The following is a 21184-nucleotide window of genomic DNA, read 5'->3' as shown; positions in this document are numbered from 1 at the left end:
AGGTCGGAGTCGAACCTGCGGCCGCTGCATCGAGGAGTAAACCTATATATGGGAGCCCACTCTACCAGGTGAGCTACCCAGGGGCCCTTAAAAATCATTATTAAACTTTATGGACCTGGCTTTGTGCACGGGAGCATTGTCATGTTGTAACGGGAAAGGGTCTTCACAAACTGTTATCTAAAACATCAGTGTATGTTGTAGCATTAAGATGATGAAGATGATGATGATACTTAACTCAGGGAGAAACCGAAACAACAAAGCCAATCAGATAGTGTGAATACTTTTTTATAGAATTTTTATTTTTACACTGTTATAGTAAATCCTTTCCATTCTGTAAGAAAATGATCAACAAAATGTGTTGGTGCGAGGCGAGACTAGAAGCAGTGCATAATCTAAACTCATTTACCTTGATCAGGACTGAGAGCGAGAGGCTCCTGACGCCTGCTGCTCAGAGAGAGAGCCACCGGTAAGGTTTCACACTTCGTGAAGTGAATTCTGATAAGTGTGGAGGTGGATCACATCGAGCCTTTCTTCATGTTTTTTTTTTTTTTATTCATGAATACAGCGAGTGAGAAGGTATTTAGAGTGCAACAATTGAACAACTTGAACAGCCTCAGGGCAAAGGTGAGGGCCAGTGAATAATTGAAAAAGTCCTGCCAGCCTGGGTCAGGCTGTTTTTCTTCTGCTGGGATCAATTGCTGGCTGTTGTCACGTTCAGGTGACGTGACACAGGGGCATGCATGTGACAGGCGTGTCAACTGTGTGATGGTTGCTTACAGTTAAAGGATATGTTTTCAAGTCTCTCTCTATACAATATTCACATGCCTGTTTGTGCATTGCGACAGTTTTTGTTCCCTGTAATAACTGATTACACATAGTCTGACTAACAGATTTCCCTTTCGTGGCTTACCGTAGCTGTATGCGCTCGCTGCTGAGACCGTTGACTACAAACCTGTATACTTGAATTGACTCAACTACTCACTGCCCTCGACAACTCCTTAGCCAGATCGGTTCATGTACCAGAGTCAGACAGTAGACTCGGTGCTTGGTAGCTTGTTAGCCTGTGGGCTAGTATTCCTTTCTGCCAGAGTTTGATGAGACTCGCTGCTGCAGTTCGGTTGACAGTAGTTCGGGGTGTGCAAAAAAATCGATTCACATTCGTATCGCGATTCAAGCTCACCGATTCAAAATCGATTCATAGAATTCCAAAAATCGATTCATATTTTTTAATTGTATGTCTACTGCAATCACATGGGAAAAGTAGCTACATTTACATACTGTGAATGGTTTTTTGAATCGAGAATCGTTTTCGAATCGAAAATCGATTTTTTGAATCGAACCTTGAGCCTAAAAATCGATATTGAATCGTGACATTTTCTGAATCGTGCACCCCTACTCTTAGTGTTAATACTTAGCCTGGTTGACACCAGACCCAGACCCAGAGTGGGTCTGGAGAAGTCTCATTCACAGCCCATTTCCAAAGGGGCGTCACCAACGGACGCCGCTCAAATGCCTCTGGGCGCAATCGGATAGACCTAAAACCAATCAGAGCGATGAAGGAGATTCAACGGCGCTGCGCTATCATCATCATGTAAAGTCCGCCTCAACGGTTGTGATTGGTGCCTCGATTTGGAAAAATTGGAAACGGGCTTGAATGGGCTCTTGGCCAGACGGACTTGCAGAGCAAATCTCAAATTTGCCGGAAGTTGGTCAGGGTTTTCCCAGGCTACTTGTTTTGCATATTGATTTAAATACTTAGCTTCTGTTACTGTCATGTTAAAACATACATACAAGTTGCTGTATTTTTATTAGTTATCACTCAGCTTCATTTAGCCCATGGCTAAATACTTAAGAATAATTATGCATAAGTTGCTTTACTTCCACTCCGTACCCACACAACCTGTCAGCATGTCTTGCACTCTTGTAGACTGAAAGGTTCGCCTTGCCTCGCCTCATACTCGAAATACAGAAAAAACTCTAAAATTCAATATTTATTTAGAGGTCCACCAAATAGTGATGTACAGCCACTGAACATACCGTTACATCAATCCCACACCACCACCACCCCCCACACACACACACACACACACACACAATATACGTGGAATGAAAAATAATAACTATAAAACAAGGAATAATAAATAAATAAATAAAAATTATATATATATAAAATTAGAATAGAAATAGAATTGAGACACGGTGGCTAAAACAAACAATTACAACAAAAAGAGAAAAACAAAGACCAAAAAGGGACTTGAGGAACAGTTAATATAGACATATTGATTGATTCAAAATGCCAGGAGAAATAGATCACGTACACAACGGACCACAAGGATCAGAGCGAGCCCTTCAATGCTTCAGCCGTAGTGAGCCACATATTACCTATTACATATTAGTCTTTTAGTGTTACAGTCTTCCTTTTTCTTATTGTCCCAGCACCACAGCTCAGTAAGGAAACACTGTCCAAGGGAAGCACAAAGAAGGAATTTGGTACTAAAAACATTTTAATTTTGGAAGATACCCACTTGATTAGACTAATTTACAGTGCTGAAGCCTTTTATTAGCTTCAGCTGAACTTGCATGAACAAGGACTGTGGACCCCCCGTCTCGTACATTTACTAGAAGGTATCATCTTAATGGCGGGTACGGACAGGAGGAACAATTACAGCGACCATAAACTCTTTCAGTGTTTATATAGGCACGTGAGTGTTGTGTTAAGATAGACTTTGAATATAATATGAACCTATCCTTTAACAATGAATGCCTCCAGCAGCCAGTGTTAACGAGCAACTCTCCTATGGGATTAAACGGCGTTGGTAAACACAATGTAAAAGTGAAAATGACAATGATAATCTCTCTGTATTGGTGCGTGCATGTGCTTGTAGACAAACAACTATGCACCAACAACTGAGTTTGTCATGTCATTCAAATGGGTCATAAGTCAACCCTGACCTGGGTTTAACTGCCCCCTGAGCAGCCGTTTCCTTTTTTTTAAATCCCTCTCCACCATGGCATGGCAGCACAATAACTTCTTGCTGCGAGGTTTTTTAAGACAACCCAGTAACAAATATCCGCCGGTGGTGCTGGAATTGCTTTCTTGAGACAAGCAGAACAACCAAGCATAGCATTATGCTTCTTCACGGAATCGATCCCTTGGAAAGGATGTTAGTTGAATTAGGCCTTTTGCTCTGAGACTGTTTCTAAGCACTAAAATGGGCCAATGTTTATTCATCGGCCTGGGCTGTTTATCTTGGGGATAGGAATCAATGGATGAAAGAGAATGGGTCCATTTGAAAGAATACTCTAATTTTCTTAATTTGCTTGTCTAGTCAAGCAAATTCAAAGAAATCAAAGAATCCTTTAAACTATTATTTCATCTCCACACCTCATTTACTCCTTATTGGACCCCAGTAAATATTGGCTCAAAAAACCCCAGCTAATTCTCTAAACATCGCCAAAATTGAACTGGACCAGGATCATTTATTTTCAATTGTTATTATATTTAGTTCTAGAATCTTATACAGTGAAATACCGTTTTACATCTGAACATGTTTATTTTTCCTTTTCCTGTCTCCAGCTACCTTTTTTATATAAATTATAACTTCAGTTGCATATACATTAAAAAACAATAACATTAAGTGACACAGACAACATAGAAAACAAAAAATAATAATAAAGACATTTAATAAGTCAAAATTTAGACTAGAGCAGCAGCTACACAGGGTTTGAAGATGACATAGCACTAAGAGCGAATACGGTAGTGAGTAGTATGAGAGGCTGAAAATCCGCATAGGGAGGTTGGTTGGAGTGGTGGATGGGTCAAACACAGGACTTTCACCCAGGAGACCGGAGATCGTGTCCCGTTTTCCTAAACCCAACCATCCATTCTGTTTTACTAAACCCAACCATGCATTCTTCTTTTCCTAAACCCAACCATCCATTCTGTTTTACTAAACCCAACCATGCATTCTTCTTTTCCTAAACCCAACCATCCATTCTTGTTTTCCCTAAACCCAACCATCCATTCTTCTTTTCCTAAACCCAGCTGTCCCGTTCTTCTTTTCCTAAACCCAACCATCCGTTCTTCCTTTCCTAAACCCAACCGTCTCCCACGTGTCATGGAAACGTAAGCCCACCCACGACCTTTTCCTTAACTTAACTGCGTCAAAAGTGACGCCAATAGTCCCGACTAAGCGTGTTTAGATATGACGCTAAAGGAGACTTTTAGCGTCAATAACAACGACAAAGGCACCTGACCAAGCGTCCGTATTTTACGAGATGGGGAGTGAGAATCTGTTGGGCAGTTGTTCAGTGAATTGAAGAATGAGTCTGTAGTGTTAGCTCCGCCTACCCTCTCTGGCGGGTACAATAACTGGGAATGTCGCCGCAGAGACCCAGTTCTTAATACTGCAAATGCAAGAGCTTCCATCAGCGAGCCATAGGCTCAATCGCCATTGTGTTACCTCATTCGGCGAAAGATAGTGACCTAACAGGCATTTATTTGAATGAAAATCTTCAAGATTATTACTTTAAGGTTAGGGAAAGATGATGTGGTCTTGGTGAAATACTGAAAAAGTCAACAGGGACTACAACGTGATTACAGTACTTTATTAACATTTAAATTAAACCACAATCTACCCCGAACATTCTCATCGAAACATAATCCTGCAAGACATTCCCTTAAAACGTAACTGGCAAAATAAATAAGTAATATATAAGCGTCATTTATAAAACACAAGGCTGCAAATGGTAATAATATGTCACTGTTGTGTTCACAACTTGTTTGTTTTTTTCATCCCCAAGTGCCCAGATAATAGCTGATGCAAGTTTAAAATGTTCCTTTTCTTCACAGTGGCAATCAAAATAATGCTTAACATCATCAGAGTCTTGTAATTAATGGTAAAACGAAAACAGCCACATATATATTTTCTTTAGTGATGTTGCGGCAGAGATCAAGCATGTTGGAGCAACCAAAAATGAACTCGGTATTGAGGTCGGATATTTCAGTGGAAGTGCTGCAGCAACTTTCTAAAGCCAGACCCCCCGGTGTGTGTTTTCTCTCTGCCAGCCTCCAGCAGCTAGCAGAGATGAGCTGTCTGGGAAGAGAGGCCAACGCAGCGCTTCTCGTCTCATCTCCTCCTAATCCGGCAGACCCCCTTCCACCCCACCCGCCCTCCACCACCGCCACCCCCCGCTGCCTCCACACCCCGCTCAGTGACACTTAGCACTGGGCAGTCCTTCCAACATATTCCAGATCCCATTTCAAGTCTGACTAATTGGAAACCTAGAATCTCTCTGGTTTTTTTCTGTCATGATTTCCATTTTCTTTTACATTTCCTTTGTTCTTCCTCTCCCCCTCCCCCTCGGTGTCTGCTGTCTCCTTTTTCTCTATCATCTCAATATGAGAGACAGACAGTAAACTAACTCCTCAGTTGTCTGTGTAGCAGAGAAAAGAGAGCGTAACCTGTGAAACCAAGCGCGCCCTTTTATATTGGTTCATCTGCATGCAAGAGGGCGGCCGAGAGACGGCAGGCTTCATTGGAACGGATGACCTCGGGTTTAGGTTGCATACATCATTATCACAAAGCCAATTTCACTCGGCCTTTTAAATGCATGGGTCTACAGGCACAGGCACATATGCACACAGACACATGCACACATGCACACACGCACACGCACACACACACACACACACACACACACACACACACACACACACACACACACACACATACTGTATACAGACACACTTTATCTCAATCTTCATTTCTTTCTCCCCTCGTCTCTCTCACATACACACATTTCACTCTGCTTTTTAAATGCATGGGTCTACAGGCACACATACACGCGGCAACACACACACACACACACACACACACACACACACACACATATATACTGTATACAGACACACTTAATCTTCATTTCTTTCTCCCCTCGTCTCTCTCACATACACACACACACAGAATGGAGGAAGGACAATGTGCTCTAAGGGGTTTAGTCTGGGGACTGGTAGTAGTGCACTTAGACTAACAGCAATTACCTGATATGCAGTAGAGAGACCATGTGGAGAGTCCTGGGGAAATGCATCAAAATTCAGTAAACCCAGTGGGCCTGTAATGAACTGGTGCGCTCCCAGCTCCTGTGCTGTGCTGCACATCACATCAGTATCTGGATCCATGCATTAGACATGACAAATGAAGGCCAAAGCCAGGCTTGTGTGTGAATATTTAAGAACAGGTTGTGCAGAACGTGCATTCAGATCTGGTAGAGGATTCTCATTTACACTGAGGTTAGTCTTGGGCCGTTGCTTCGCTGAATTTATGTCAAAGAACCACCTACGGTTTGTAAAGATCTCTTTAATGAAGATTTTAGTTGACTTATAATAATACAATATTTAACCAACAGCACAGTTATTTGTTAATAGCGTATGCCTTGCACTTAAATTCTTTTTATATGAGTCTTTCATGGAAAATCTGCTTTTATATAAAATTATCACAAAACAGTCGGATTATTGAAGAAAGTTAGATTTGCCACGGTTGCTATTTAACTTTGTATTATTGTTTAGTTTATCCCTATATTAACTTTTTTTATATTGTATGAGGTACTTGGGAATGGTAACCAATTCAAGTAGTTATGGGCCATCTGCCCTGAAGTTCAGGAAATGTAATTATTAACTATTGCTAATAATAATGTCACTATTATTTACGCATTGGTTTGTATAGGTATCTTTATGTATCTGATTAGTTTTTTTTAAATGCAGTGTTAGATTTTCATTCATTTTGTACCAGGTCTTTTTAAAGGACTTTTATTTATCTTACTGTCCTGCTTTTTGTTATTATTAAAAAATATATAGATATATATAGTCCATCTCTTTGGCGCTGCTTGAGTCCAAATATAAAACCATCAACTTGGTTACAAGTTCATACCTAAACTATAAAATAGGGAATTTGTATCCCCCTGCATTAATCTATTTCATGTTGTTATTATTGTGTGTCTTTACCATGATGTTGTAATTGTGTGAACAAATAGACAAACAATAAATCAGCAGACCGTATCTGCTTCGAGGTTGGACCTTCCATTTGACTGTCCATTGTCATTTTTGTGGGGAAAATGGTAAAGAAGTAAAGAAATCGACAAGCAGCGTTGTAAAAAAACGTGAAAGCTCACAGTTGTGTTTGTTCATGTGTGTTAGTGTTGTGCGTTGTGTTGCAGGTCACCTCTAAATCCCAGTCGCCCTTTTGACAGTCAGTATTGGTTCAGCAGAAGGTTTTTTTGCGGACTCATTTTCGCTTCATGACATCTCATTTTAGGATTACCTGGGGGGGGGGACATTGTGTTGCCGTGGACGAGTAACCTCCTTTACTAATCTGTCACCAGGCTTTAATGGATTTCTATTTGGGATATAATTATCTGTTTAAGCTGTCTGTCAAAATCTTGTCAGACTTTGGGATGCCCTTAAGGTAAGAAAACTCAATATTCTCTTCGCCAAACAGTGAAGAATCACAAATGAAGCCGAGCTCGTAGGAAGCTCATTGATGTGATATTTCAGATGCTGCTGAAAGAAAAAAGAAAAAACTTGAAAAACTGAGCTGTAGCTCAAACATTTTCATGTAAATGGGGTCAGATGTTGAAACTGAAAAATGTGTTCTGTGTTTTAAATGCAAAAATTCATGAGATGGTGCTTAACTTCAAACATCATCAACATGCTGGAAATGTAAAAGAATTACTTTTGTGTGGGATATGAACTGATGATAATCAGTCAGAGTAGAGAGGGCCATATGTTGACACAGAAAGGAAAGACAATTCAAGCCATTAAAACATTAATAAACCTCTATCTTTACACTATCTCCACTGTGCCTTTCCGAATGTGTTGCTTTAAAATGGGTTTTTTTAATGACCCAGGATCATTTATACATTGTAATGTCTGAGTTGCATATTCCACTTTTTTATTGTTTGATATAGTTTCTTCTATTATTTATATTTATTCTTCATTTATAATGGCTGAACATGCACCCAGATTAAAAAGGGATAAATACACCCTCTAACACAGAGGTTTTTAAAGTCCGAGCCTTTAAAAGTATGTTGAATTAGATAATAGTAGTTCCTATTTGCAATGTATGTACAATCATCTGTCACTGGATTACTTACATACTGAAGAACTTAAAAATTATGATTTCGTGGCAAATTCTAGAGATGTAAGAAGCTTCTTTTTTTCACGGATTTCTAAGTGGATTTATTGACATTGGAAATAATGAAAACCTCACAAAGTGTCAGTCACACTGAATGTAAAAACATGCGTATCATGTATGTTTAGATTTGACTCAGTTATGACTCAGAGAAGGGGCACAATTTTTGATTTTGTTGAATTAGCCACAAATACACCTGGACTATATAGCACAAAACACCGGCTCATCACCCCTTCTTTGCTCTCTTTCCTACTGCATGTCACAGATTGGCCTAATTGGCATCTTCTGGGCACATGCTGATGGAGGTTTGTTAGGTGCAAAAGGTATATTTATAATTGCCTTATTAGCATACAGAATCTTCTTTAGTTAGATTCTACAGCTGTGCTACTGCCTCCTGCAGGCACCCGAGGTTAAGACAATCCCATTGTTTAGAGCTTGTTCCTTTGACTTTCTCTGTTTACAGCTGTGCCATATGTTTGAGGTTGATGCTCTCTAATTACACGTAAGCGAGCATTATGGATATGTGGCTTGCAAACTAACTTAGAAGGAAAAATGTATGACATCCATTTACTGAACTAGACTAAGAGTCTACAGCCAAGCTCGCTAACATGCTCCCCGTGACAAGTGTAATCTTCACCATTAGGGGTGTAAGAAAAAATCGATACACTTGAGTAGTACAATATTTTTATTAGCAATAACATATTGATTTTCAAAAACGCAATATCGATTTTTTTATTTGTTATTTAAAAAAAAAAATATTATTATTTATTTATTTTTAGTTTACGTGCAAAAATATTCATGTAAGACAGTGGTTCACGTTTATGTTGTGTTTAAACCTCCTACTGCTAGATGGCTATGCTGAGACACACCACTAGTGTCCTTGCCTAACAGTGCCTAACAGTGCCTGACTTTTTGCTGGAAGCTAACAGTGTAGCTATGGCTGAACTTTGGCCTACTTCAGCATATAAACATTAGCTCACTAAGAACCTGTGAACCACCATCCCAAACTGGCAGTTTGATTTTCTGTGTACTGAATTGTTAACCTAAAGTAAACTTCTTTGACTTTTATGCACATCGCATCTTTTTTTTTAAATATTAGTTTTTCTAAAATTATACTTTAAAAAAATCCCAATATATCTCCTTACGCACAGTATCGAAATATATTGCAATATATTGAATCGTGACCCATGTATCGCGATACGTAGCATATCGCCAGATTCTTGCCAAAACACAGCCCTATTCACCATGTTCACTATCTTAGTATTAGTGTGTCAGCATGTTGACATTTGGTTATTATTCAGCACTATACACAAAGTTCAGATGACGTATGGGAATGTTGTTAGTTTTAGCAGGTATTTGGTCATTAACCAAAGTATTGGACATATTAAATGAAAATGTTGACCTGATGAAGGTGCTAGTGGTAAAGTCTGGAGATCAGCAAAATCCATATGAGTCATCCGCTGGGGACCATATATGTCTGTCCTAAATTTCATGCCAATCCATCCAATAGCGGTTGAGATATTTCAGTCTCGACCAAAGTGGTGCGCCGATCGACAGACCAACCTTGTTATCCACAGAGCCATGGCTGCCTGGCTAAAAATATATGGCCTCCATTTACTGAAAAACCTATTCCCAGTCGAATAAAATTGGAATTTTAACAGGAATTTAGATAATAAACTTAATCCCACATTTCTGTGACAGGCAATGAAAAAGAAAACGCCTTCATAAACGCCACGCACATCGAACCAAAAAGAGGAGTCGAATGTAACAGCGTTCCGTTAATTTCATCATTTCTCCCTCCGAGTGATTTTAATTCACACTCTGAAACTAGCATTCGATTTGAGAAGTATAATTTAAATTTCATCCAGCCGTAATGATCAGCAGCATGAAGGTTGGATTGCTGCTGGCCAAAGCGAGGCTACAAAGCATGATAATTCATTGTTAAATGGACACATGGCCAAAACCACATGTGTCTAGGATCCGCGGGTACCTGCGGGGTATTAGTGCTGAACGGGGGGGAGGGGGCTGCGCAGGATGCTGGATAGAAAGGTGATGACACTTGGCTGCAGTAAGCAGGGATTCAACGGCTGTTGCTGCTGCTGCGCACACACACACATACACATACATAAATATATATACAGTATGCACACACACACTTGAGCCAGGCTTTTTAAGGGGTGGGACATGGAGGGGGAAGGCAGATGGCGGGAGGGGGGGGGGGGGACCTGACCGGTGTCTACAGAGACAGCTGCAGCCGTCTCCCCTCCTCACCGCCTCACACCTGTTACACATCATGTCCGCTACTGCACACACAGCATCTTGGGTGAACCTCAGCACGCCGCCACATGCACCCACTGAGAATTAACACACACACAACCACACATACACACACACACCCATTTGTCCAAGTAAAAAATAATATTCTTAAATAGAGGAGACATCCAATGATTCTTCATTATTCCCATTTGTTACTCTGAAAATTAAATGCATTGCTGCAGCTTCAAATACATTTCCTGCATGACATTTATTTGGCACTGAGTGTGAATAATGATTACCGGAACAGTATCAGGACATTAATTAAAAAAAAAAAAGGAATTACTACGAATGCCCTGAATTGAGGAAATTCAGTTCATTGACTACATCCAGCTACATTCAGAAAGCCTTTATCTCTGTGTGAATTCACCACTGACTTATTATTTTAGCTCTGTCCAATATTCGTTATCTCCTTGTGTCTTCAAATTAATTCCTGAAAGAGAAATGGAAATGTCAGTCATGTTTGGTCTTGTTATATATCTCCCACATTGCTATTGGTGTAGTGTGCAACACAGAAGTCTCAGTGGATTATTCTCCAATTGAACTTAAAGTGCTCATATTATGCTTTTTGGCTTTTCCCCTTTCCTTTAATGTGTTATATATATTTGTGTGCATGTTATAGGTTTACAAAGTTAAAAAGCCCAAAGTCCACCCCAAAGGGACTTACCATCTCCAACAGAAAACACTGTTCACAAACTGCTCCAAACAGCTCTGTTGTAGTCCAGCCTTTAATTCAGAGACAAACGTGCGTCACTTTGTAACACACGTTATAATGCTCGCCTAGCTGCTAGCGTGGCACGCCCTCATGCTCTGCAACTGACTAGCTAGCAGTACGCATGTGCGACTCCCAACAAAGATGGAACAGAAGTGTGACGCCTCACTCTGTAGCTAAAACAGAGAGCTCAACACACAGGGTGAAAAGAGGAGCTGCAGCAATGTGCAGTACAACAAAAATGTGGTGTTTTCTGAAAATTAAACCACATAAACCTATTCTGGTACCACTTCTAAATACAATTATGAACCTGAAAATGGGCATTATATGAGCACTTTAAATTGCATGTTAATTTTTCTGCATACATATCTGCTCTTTAAAAAAACAAACAGGCTTTACTGTGAGAAACCAAAATGGAGAATTTTACATTATATACAGTATTTATATGAATTATGTTTATGTTTTGGTTTCATGATGGAGCACCATATCTTTGCATTCATTTGGCGGAATAGTTAGTTCGCCATCTACTTAGAATCAGAATCCGGTTTGTTGTCAAGTAGCTTTTCACATACAAGGACTTTGCCTTGGTGCTTTGCTGCATAGCAATAAACATAGTAAAAGATAAAAGGACTGCAAAGGTCAAGCAACAAATAGAAAATTGACAATGAAAGAATGAGAACTTGTTTTCATGCAGCCAATACAATTGGTTGTTTTTAAACCTTATTTGCATGAAGCTGGTATGCAATTTTTGTTACCATTGGACAGAGTAATCATCAACATTTTAAACAGGAACTGTAACTTAATTACATATTTTATATTATATTTCTCAGTACATTCATTCATATTAATCATAACGAATTTCACTTACATTTATTTTGTAATTTAATTACATAACGGCGGTGATTGGCACCCAGCACTGTTTACCATACAGGTAGAAAGTGGTATCGATCTTCTCATCTAACTCTTGGCAGGTAAGCAAATAATCATATTTCCGAAAAAAGTGGAACTATTACGCCAAAATGTTGAACATCATCATTGTTTATTTTCTCAAGATATTATTGAATTTGTAAGTACATTTATGCTGTTACTCAAGTATTTCCTTTACTTGACACTTCAATTTCTCGGAAGGACAAACTGTCAGCGGGGGTCATCGTGTTAAGCTCTCAAGTGTTCTTTGAGTTAAAGCTCAATGTGTTCTGTATTGATGGAGGAAAAGCAGTTTGCCCTGGAAAAGCTGCCTTTCATTAGAGTGTACGGAGACTGGTGTAAACATAAGTCAGGAAGCTATACGCTGAAAGCTAGAGGGCAACGAGAGGTCGGGTCAGAGAGAAGAGAGAGGTCAAGTCAGAGAAGGAGTCATGGCTTCCTCCAATGTCCTTTGTTCCATCTTAGATACACTGTAGTGCACACTATGAAAGCCTTTACCTTCATTTAAAGTTGAGAAGCCTAAAAGATTAAAGTAGCTCAGTGTATCATCAAACAGAGCAAAGTCATGAGACCAAGACCAAAATCGATAACCTGGCTGACTTTGGATAGCTCACATCTCTCTCTCTCCTGTTTTCACTTCAACAGCTGTAGTCACAAACAAAGGATATCTCTTCCACAGTCCCTGACTTGGAGCTCCAGGCCCAGCAGATGACCGTGTAGGCCTTGTTTGCTGTAATGATGTCAGTAGTTGTAACCATGTTTCCATTAACTTACATAGCTCCGCGGAGGAAGTCGAATTTTTCCTCTGATCTCCAGGCCACAGCCTGTAAGTCCCAAGGAGCCCGTAGAGAGTTGTAAATTATATATTTGAGAAGTTATTTTCATAAAACATAACGCCTATGGCAACTCATTTGGAATTTGGTCCTGGGCGCTTGAAATATGTACAGCCTTGTGAATAGTCTTTTTTTTTTTTTTTACATAAGGGAAGAGAGCTTCTGTATTTATACATACAAGAATAGCTGATGTTAGTAAAATGTTAAAATATTAGGAGCACATACAGAAGACACACAGACACAGAAGACATTGGGGTTGACACGTCGCAGAAGGAATAAGCTCAGGTGTAAATAATAAAATCAATGATGGCTGAATTTGTTATTGTGCATGCTGGCACACTGTCACGGCTTATAGGGAACAAACCCATCATTAGGTGCAGATGTTTTCATTTGTAGTGTATGTTAAAGTGCTCATATTATGCTTTTTGGTGTTTTCCCTTACCTTTATTGTGTTATATATCTTTTTTGTGCATGTAATAGGCTTCCAAAGTGAAAAAGCCCAAAGTCCACCCGAAAGGGACTTACCATCTCCAACAGAAAACACTGTTCACAAACTGCTCCAAACAGCTCTGTTGTAGTCCAGCCTTTATTTCAGAGACAAATGTTACAAACTTTGTAACACACGTTATAATGCTCGCCTAGCTGCTAGCATGGCACGCCCTCATACTCTGCTTCTGACTGGCTAGTAGTCCTTACCTAGGTACTGCGCATGTGTGACTCCCAACAAAGATGGAACAGAAGTGTGATGCCTCACTCTGTAGCTAAAACAGAGAGCTCAACACACAGAGTGAAAAGAGGATCTGCAGCAATGTGCAGCAGAACAAAAACATGGTGTTTTTTGAAAATTAAACCATGTAAACCTATTCTGATGTAACCACTAAATACAATTATGAACCTGAAAATTAGCATATTATGAGCACTTTAAATGACAAGTCTGTCTATATTTTTATTCCTGTCAGGAAATCCAATAAAAAGACCAAAACCAAATATTAATTGATCCCACTAACGGGTGTTGTGTCTGTATCTAAAGCCTAATATGTCTCATTGCTCTGTTCTATAGAGCTCAATTGTTGTACAAACACTATGAAAAACACCAAAAAAGAGAGAGATTGTACTTGTGCTTATCTCTGTGATCATCTTCTTCAGGGCATGTAAAAAAGTGACAGCTCACAGGTACCTGTGAGTTAAAATGCGTAGGCACTTAGCCAATTTATTAGAGGCTTTTTATTATAGGCTTTTTTTAAGAAATGTTATACCTGCATTAGTAAACTAGCACTCCTCAGCCAATCCATTGACATTTGCTCTTTCTACTATTAAAACATATTGTCATTTTCATTCATTACCATGAACATGGGCACTGTAGTTTATTTTGAGTCAATCTAACATACTGTGCATCATCCTATACCCCATTTACACATACATGGTTATTTATAAAAACGGAGACATTTCCTTTCATTTGTGCCCTTCATTTACACGCAAACGGAGAATTTGCCTCTGAAAATGATTCTTTTTAAAAACTCCGGCCAGAGTGGAGATTTTGGAAAATTTTGTTTGCACGTTTGCATGTAAACTGAGACAAACGGAGGTTTAGGCAGCCGACAGAGAGAAAGAGGAAGTGATTCGTTGCTGTTGTTGCTATTTTCAGGATTCTGATTGGCTAACGTGGGCTTGAGCTTCTAGTTACACTGCCACCTACAGGTTTGGCATGCTCTTGACGGCATATATACACGGGTACATATAAACGAACACTTTTCTGAAAACTGACAGCTGTGCACGATGTTATTTTTGAAAAAGGAGAGGTTAAAATGTCCGTTTATGAAAATAGCCGACAACGTGTAAACGTAGCACTAGTGCCTTAAATACTCCCAACTCCCAAAAACACTGTTATATACCTCTTTTTTAGTAATGTTTGCTAAAACTACAGTTCCCAGTTGTTTTGGATTATTAGTTAGCCTTCGTTTGAAAGTAAAAGTAAATATTCACAAGCATTTTTTTTTTAAAGATTTACTGTACGTCTTTAGCAGGATCGAAATGGAGCTGAGAGCCACAGAGAAGCTGGTGATGTGGGATGAGAGATATACTAGCAAATGTGCGCTTGGGCTTTTGGTGGGATTTGTTGACAATAACAAAAAGATGAAATATCGCTTATATCCTTTAAATAGCGAAGCTAACGAGCCCATGTTTTTTTTTTTCTTCACGATCATTGTTGAATAGTTTTGTTTTCTTATCTTGACCTTTATCTAAACAGATTTGGCAACATTTGGCCTTTTTATATAATCTGATGTCACTACATTGTGAACATTATACTGCAATTCAAATTTGTAAAAATACATGATAACCTAGATGCAGATTTAAAGATATGTCTTAATATGCTGAACGCTTTAATGCAAAGATGAGAAAGGGGTTGGTCTGGTAACACATTATAGACTCAGAAATCATAGATAATTGTGTCTAATGTGTCACTGTATATGAATGTTTCTTTGTACCTTTCATAAGTGATCCCTTTCCTTTGCCACAGTGTCACACTGATTCCCCAGCAGACTCCAGCAGTCTCCAGCAGGCTGCAGCTCCTTCAGTTAACATTTCCAGCTGCCCTGAGGCGAGTTTAACCTGAGAGGAGAGATGCACCTGTACAACATTAAGCTGGGATTGTGGCGCTCAAGCTCACTAAATCTCTGTCCACTCAACAGGTATTAAACCCCAAGCAGTGAGGCGCCACACAGGGAGCTGCAAACATCTCCTCCTCCCCGCCGATGAGCCTTTGCTCAACTGCCAGCGTCGTCAGTAGTCGAGCAAAGCAAACTGGTGGCGCAGCCAGCCTGCAAATTACTGCCAAGGCAGTTGGTGTCAGTGAGGGGAACAAGTTGTCAACGCTGCACGTCTCTCAACATCTCTGTTTCTTCGGGATAAATCAACTGAACATGTTTTTAAATCCCCTTCCTCCTCACTTGTAAACATGACTTTTGTTTGTATGAACGGAGCATACGTGTTTAGGTGAGCCAGGCACGGCGTCATTGTGAATGGCTGAGCTAAATCTATCCACCGGAGAATAATGTATACCCATGCGTGCTGAATGGTTTTGATTATGGAACAATCTGTTACTCGCGTTGCATGGTTCATGGCAAACATCCTGCCATATATCAAACAACTGTCTGAATCTGCTTGGCCGGTCACAGATGTCCAAATCGCTCTTTCATCCTGTTTATCTAGAAATGTATCTCTGATTTACTCTGGTGGCTCAATTATAGGCACATATGTTTACATCCACAAGCTGTGATTGATTATTTTGATAAGAGTTTTGTCCCTGAGGTAGTTTGAGGAGTATAATGTTGTGCTGCAGCGCAATGAAATGCCATCATATTGTGTCTTTATTCTGAAACCTTTTACGTTTAAATATACTGCACAAGATTGATCAAAAAAGACTTCAAATTACACTGCACAATGTAAAACCACACATTTCTTCTCTATATTCTTTGTGTCCCTGCTGGTTTCTCTCTTCTCTTTTTGCTGTGCACCTTTCATCAGTAGAGAAACTGTGTTTAGCCATCAGGATGCTGGTATAGTGATTGATGATGTGTTTTGATCGTGATGAAAGGAGGTCAAAGCCACAAGGTTCACATTCTTCTCTTTTTGTCCGTGGCTCTTTATCTCTGATCACCTTTCCTCCCATATGCAGATGCACACACACACAAACACACACACACACACACACACACACACACACACACATATGCATATAGTCTTGCAGCCCTGACAGTTACTGTATTCAAGCATCAACAAGGCAAGAAATGGAAGTCGTGTCTGTTTTTCGATGAAGTCATCTATTGACAGTAAATACAGTTTGTAGACAGTGCCCAAAATAACGATGTGGATACATTTTCTAGATTAGAAAGAAGATAGCATGACTTCTTAGGTGACGACCTAAAAGATAAAGGAAAGAAAAAGATAAAACAGAGATTCATTGAAGAACATAGTGTGTTGCCAGAGAAAGCCTCACTCGCTGGAAGCCAGCTTTGTTTTAGTTAAGAGTCCAGACATCTTTACAAACATATCTTTTCCCACACGTTTTGAGCACACAGAACGCCACACAGATGAAATGGGAACCGAGCAAAATGTTCATTCCCATGAGCTTCACGTTTGTTTTTACTCTTGCTGCTCTCACTGCAGCTCATTACAGCCCATGGTGGAGTGAAGAAACACCATCTTCCATGCAGCTTTCCTGAGGGGCATTTCTCTTACCATGGCTACGGCTTTGTAATTTGAGCTCGGCAGGTACGTTGATGGAGCTGACGTGCGTGTGTGTGTGTGTGTGTGTGTGTGTGGGGGGGGGGGGGTTAAGGAATGGGAGGTCAAAACAAAGGGAGGACAGAGCTGGATTTTATGAATACTATTGCACATGCATTAATGCAAGTAGTCAGTATTAGATTTTCATGATGCTGACATGTTGAGCTGCTGAGAATATGCTCACACACAGCAACAGCTGGCGTGTGAAAAATCTCCAAATTCTCACCTCGGAGACTAAAGTTAGAACAGATAAGATACAGCAGAAACATTTCACCACGTTTGTACTGTATACAAACACCCTAAGCACATAGGGTTATAAACCATTTATTATTGTTTATATAGCTTATAAATACTAAATGTCGGGGTTAAAATAAAGAGTCACAGATAAAGCTGTGTTCATCCCCAGGAGCAGAGACAGAAAAAAATATGGTTAACGAATAAATAAAAGTGCTTAATACAGTTTTCAATATTTTCTGATACATAGTAGATACAGTATATGTATATGTAGTATGTATATATAACGAGTAAATCAAGCATAATGTAAAACAGCAACATGTAACATACCAAATCTATATTAAAATGTGATATACGTGTTTATACAACGTATGCCAATATGATAACAGAATGCGGTAGCATACTAGAAAGAAATTGTGACAGAGAATATGGTTGGTTATTGTGCATCCTTATTGATTATACAGACATAAAGACAAAAAAGTAATTTTTGATCTGACACCATCAGCAGGTGATCTTTTAATAAACAATTGTAGCAGCATGAATAAAAAGAGTGAAGATGCATAGCTGTGTGAGTTGTAATTAGCTGATGAGCGATGACAGAGCTAATAGAATCACAGAGGGGTGTTGATACAGTGTAGTGCTCACTGCTGTTAACGCGAGAGGGCCAAATGCCTGATATCTTACATTAGTGTAGAAAGACATCCATCTATTAGAGCCAGCCACCTGTTTACCGTCAAGCTCAAAGAGAGAGGCGGCGCTGTTGCAAACAGCCGTGGGGAGTCCCTCAGGGCTCTCTTCTTGGACCTTTTCATTTCTGTCAGCTTCTTGAAATGTTGCAGGCTGAAAAACATGGACATTTTTTGGGAGACTTTCCTGTGCTGCATTTAGATTGCTCATTAATCATTTTCCGCCTATCACACAGAAGACTCCGCCGGTGCCAGCGAGCAAGTCATCGGAAACGTATCTGCAGCTTGCACGGCTCCACAGGTTGCTGTCATTGTGGCAGCAGGGAGGCGTAAGGGCAGAAAGAAAAGCGGAAGCTAGAGGGGAAGAGAATCCAAAAATAACCTGCCAGAATTAGGTGACATGAAGCTGTTCACATGGATGATTGATGGAGTTATAATGCGCTTCTAATGGCCAGCTTTTATGAGCCAGTGAAGGTTTCGTTTGAACTCAAATAGGTTGAATTGGATGAACAGAATCAGAAAAGTGCCATTCAGATCAGTGCGGATCCTCATTTTATCCTTGACTCTTTCACATGAGAAAGCAAAAGAAAAGCACACTTTAATGTGCTCGACTGTGAAACTCTTTTATCAGTTTAAAGCAGACGCCCGGCGCCACTTATAGGAACTGTATTTCTGATGTGGATGTGTCAATCGTATCATTGATTAAGAGCCAGGTAATCCTTCTGACGTGGAGATTATTGGATCAGTGCAGCACCCGCTCCAGGCTGATTCCCAAATATAAAATGGCTGTGTTAATCCGTATAGGTGGAGGCAGTCCTTCAGGCTGAAGCAAGGACAGGGAGCACTGCGGCCAGGAGAAAGGCTGCCTGAGATATTGAGTGGCTGTCTGAGCTGAAGCTGCTTCCTCTTCGCTCATATTGGTGTTTTTTTTTTTTTTTTTAGAATGGGGGTTGTGTGGCTTTCAGTCAGTCATAGAGGGTAATTTAAGCCAGAGTAAGGTGAGAGTAGAGGTGCCGGGAGAAATACAGGTCAGTAATGTAGGCCTGGGAAAGGAAGTCATTTTGACAAATTCACCACAGAAGTGGTAACTTTTGAAATATAACAGCTTTCCCAGGCCTCAGTATGTTGCTTTTACCATTTTGGAGCAACATAATGAAAATTGCACACTGCTATAACTAGTTTATGATACAAAGTAATCATGAGGGACAGTGGTTTAGTGTTTTTTTTTTTACCATTAGAATAGCTTGAATAAACACCAGCGTTCATTAGTACACAGCCATTATTTCAGCTATGTCATTTCATGAGATTCAGAGTCAAATCTCTCAGGTTACGCTGCTACTGTCAAACGTCATGTTTTACAACCACTGGGTTTTATTATGGGCCCTGTGGCTTCTACACAATGGGCCTCACTGTGGAATGCACTATAACACCCTCGCCGCTTCATGTACGCGGGCACTCACATACAGCTGCAGCGACACGTTGTGTAATGGAGACAGTTATATCAGGGGCAATGCTCTTTGGCAACGCGGACATGCCACTATGAGTGTATGTTGTTATTGGAAAAAGCAGAAAGCTGAGCGGGGTCATGGCTGCTGCGTAGCACCTCATCAGTCAGCCCAACGGCCCAGAGGAGGAACCGTTTAAATTTGGCTCTGTGCCTCGTCTTGAGTTACGTCCAGATGGTCGATGAGAAGTTGAGAGACGGGTTCTCGCTTGGTCGAGCGTTTGGCCAGTCCTGGCTTCAATTTTTGAAACCGCCAGTCATTTCATATGACATACTATAAGCTTGTCCTTAAGAACAAGTTAAAAAAAAAAAAAAAACGCTGCTGATACTCATAAATTCACAGTATTTTTTCAAGTTCACTGCACAAGGTCACAAAAATGGGCTCTGGCTTATTTCATCAAAACTGTGTTGTGTCTTGGTCCAGATGGCCTTCTACACCACATGGGAAGTGGTTTCACCTGCTCCGCAAATTAGACATTGGCTCCGTAAGTACGAAGTCATTAAAAACAATCTGACATGTTGCTGGTCATGTGTTATATCACTAAACATCCACAGAATGTTTCCGTATGCTTTTTGTTTGGGTTTTCTATTTGGTGCTCACGAATGATGTGCTCATCTGTTGAGTTTATACAGGCCAAGGCCAATTTTATTAATATAGCCCAATATTACAACCTGTACATACATACAACACCCTCTGTCCTTAGCCCCTCGATTCAGAAAAGGAAACCCCTCCATCAGAAACTTTTCTAGAGAAAAATAATTGAAGAAAGCTCTTAGGAGGGATCTTCCTCACAGCACAGACATGTAATAGAGCAACCTCAAGGTGCCACAACACAACTCTGGCACACAACCTCCTCTCCACAACGGAGAACTGGAAAGAACACAGACTACACAATCACACGAGGCAAAGCTGAAGCACACCATTCACACAGATAGCAGAAAAGGAACAAACACACAGTTGGAGAGAGAGTGAAATACATTATGGACACAAAAGAGAAAGAGAGAGACAATAGGAAAGACTGAATCTCCTGAAAGACGAAGATCCAGATCCAAACATTTGGAATGAGGCACCAACAATGAGGGGGGAGAGAGAGGGAGTGAGAGAGGAGAAGGAGAAGATAATAGAGAGAAAGACAAAGAGAGAGGTAGGCACACAGCTTGGATGGTCATATGCTTGTGGGACACAAACAAACAGAGGGTACGAGCACGCCTTCCCCCTGCTGACATGAGACTTCCATCCCACCTCGCCCTCGCAGACACCGCCTCGACATGCACCAGTGCCCCTTGCTCCGGTGGCCTCCTGTCATCAAGCTGAAGGGAGAGTTAATATTAGACTTACATTCTTACAATTACAGTGTGAACAGGCAATTATTTGCTAGCATGTTTGCATGTGCATTTATTAGATAGCTATAGCGGAGAGATGACAAGAAGCGAGTCAGAAAGAAATACAACAACAGCAGGTCCCCTAGCCAGATTGAACCCGAGAACGTTGTAGTTAATGA

General features: G+C 40.3%; 1 long non-coding RNA gene across 3 annotated transcripts in view; it reads left to right on the top strand.

Moving 5' to 3' along the window:
• Positions 1 to 16426, top strand: part of LOC120555431 — a 30090-nt gene extending 13664 nt beyond the window's left edge. Inside the window, exon 3 of one of the 3 annotated variants that reach the window (XR_005638713.1) lies at positions 15665 to 16426. This is a non-coding gene — a long non-coding RNA (uncharacterized LOC120555431). Of the gene's footprint in view, positions 1 to 5068; positions 5149 to 15492; positions 15574 to 15664 lie in introns of those variants that run through there. The other 2 variants (XR_005638712.1, XR_005638714.1) reach the window with 2 other exon arrangements.
• Positions 16427 to 21184: the final 4758 nt, after the last annotated feature.

The sequence above is a fragment of the Perca fluviatilis genome, chromosome 3, assembly GCF_010015445.1.
Source record: "Perca fluviatilis chromosome 3, GENO_Pfluv_1.0, whole genome shotgun sequence".
Classification (NCBI taxonomy): domain Eukaryota; kingdom Metazoa; phylum Chordata; class Actinopteri; order Perciformes; family Percidae; genus Perca; species Perca fluviatilis.
Note: the sequence above shows the minus strand (reverse complement) of the source record. Positions and strands in the feature narration are given on the sequence as shown.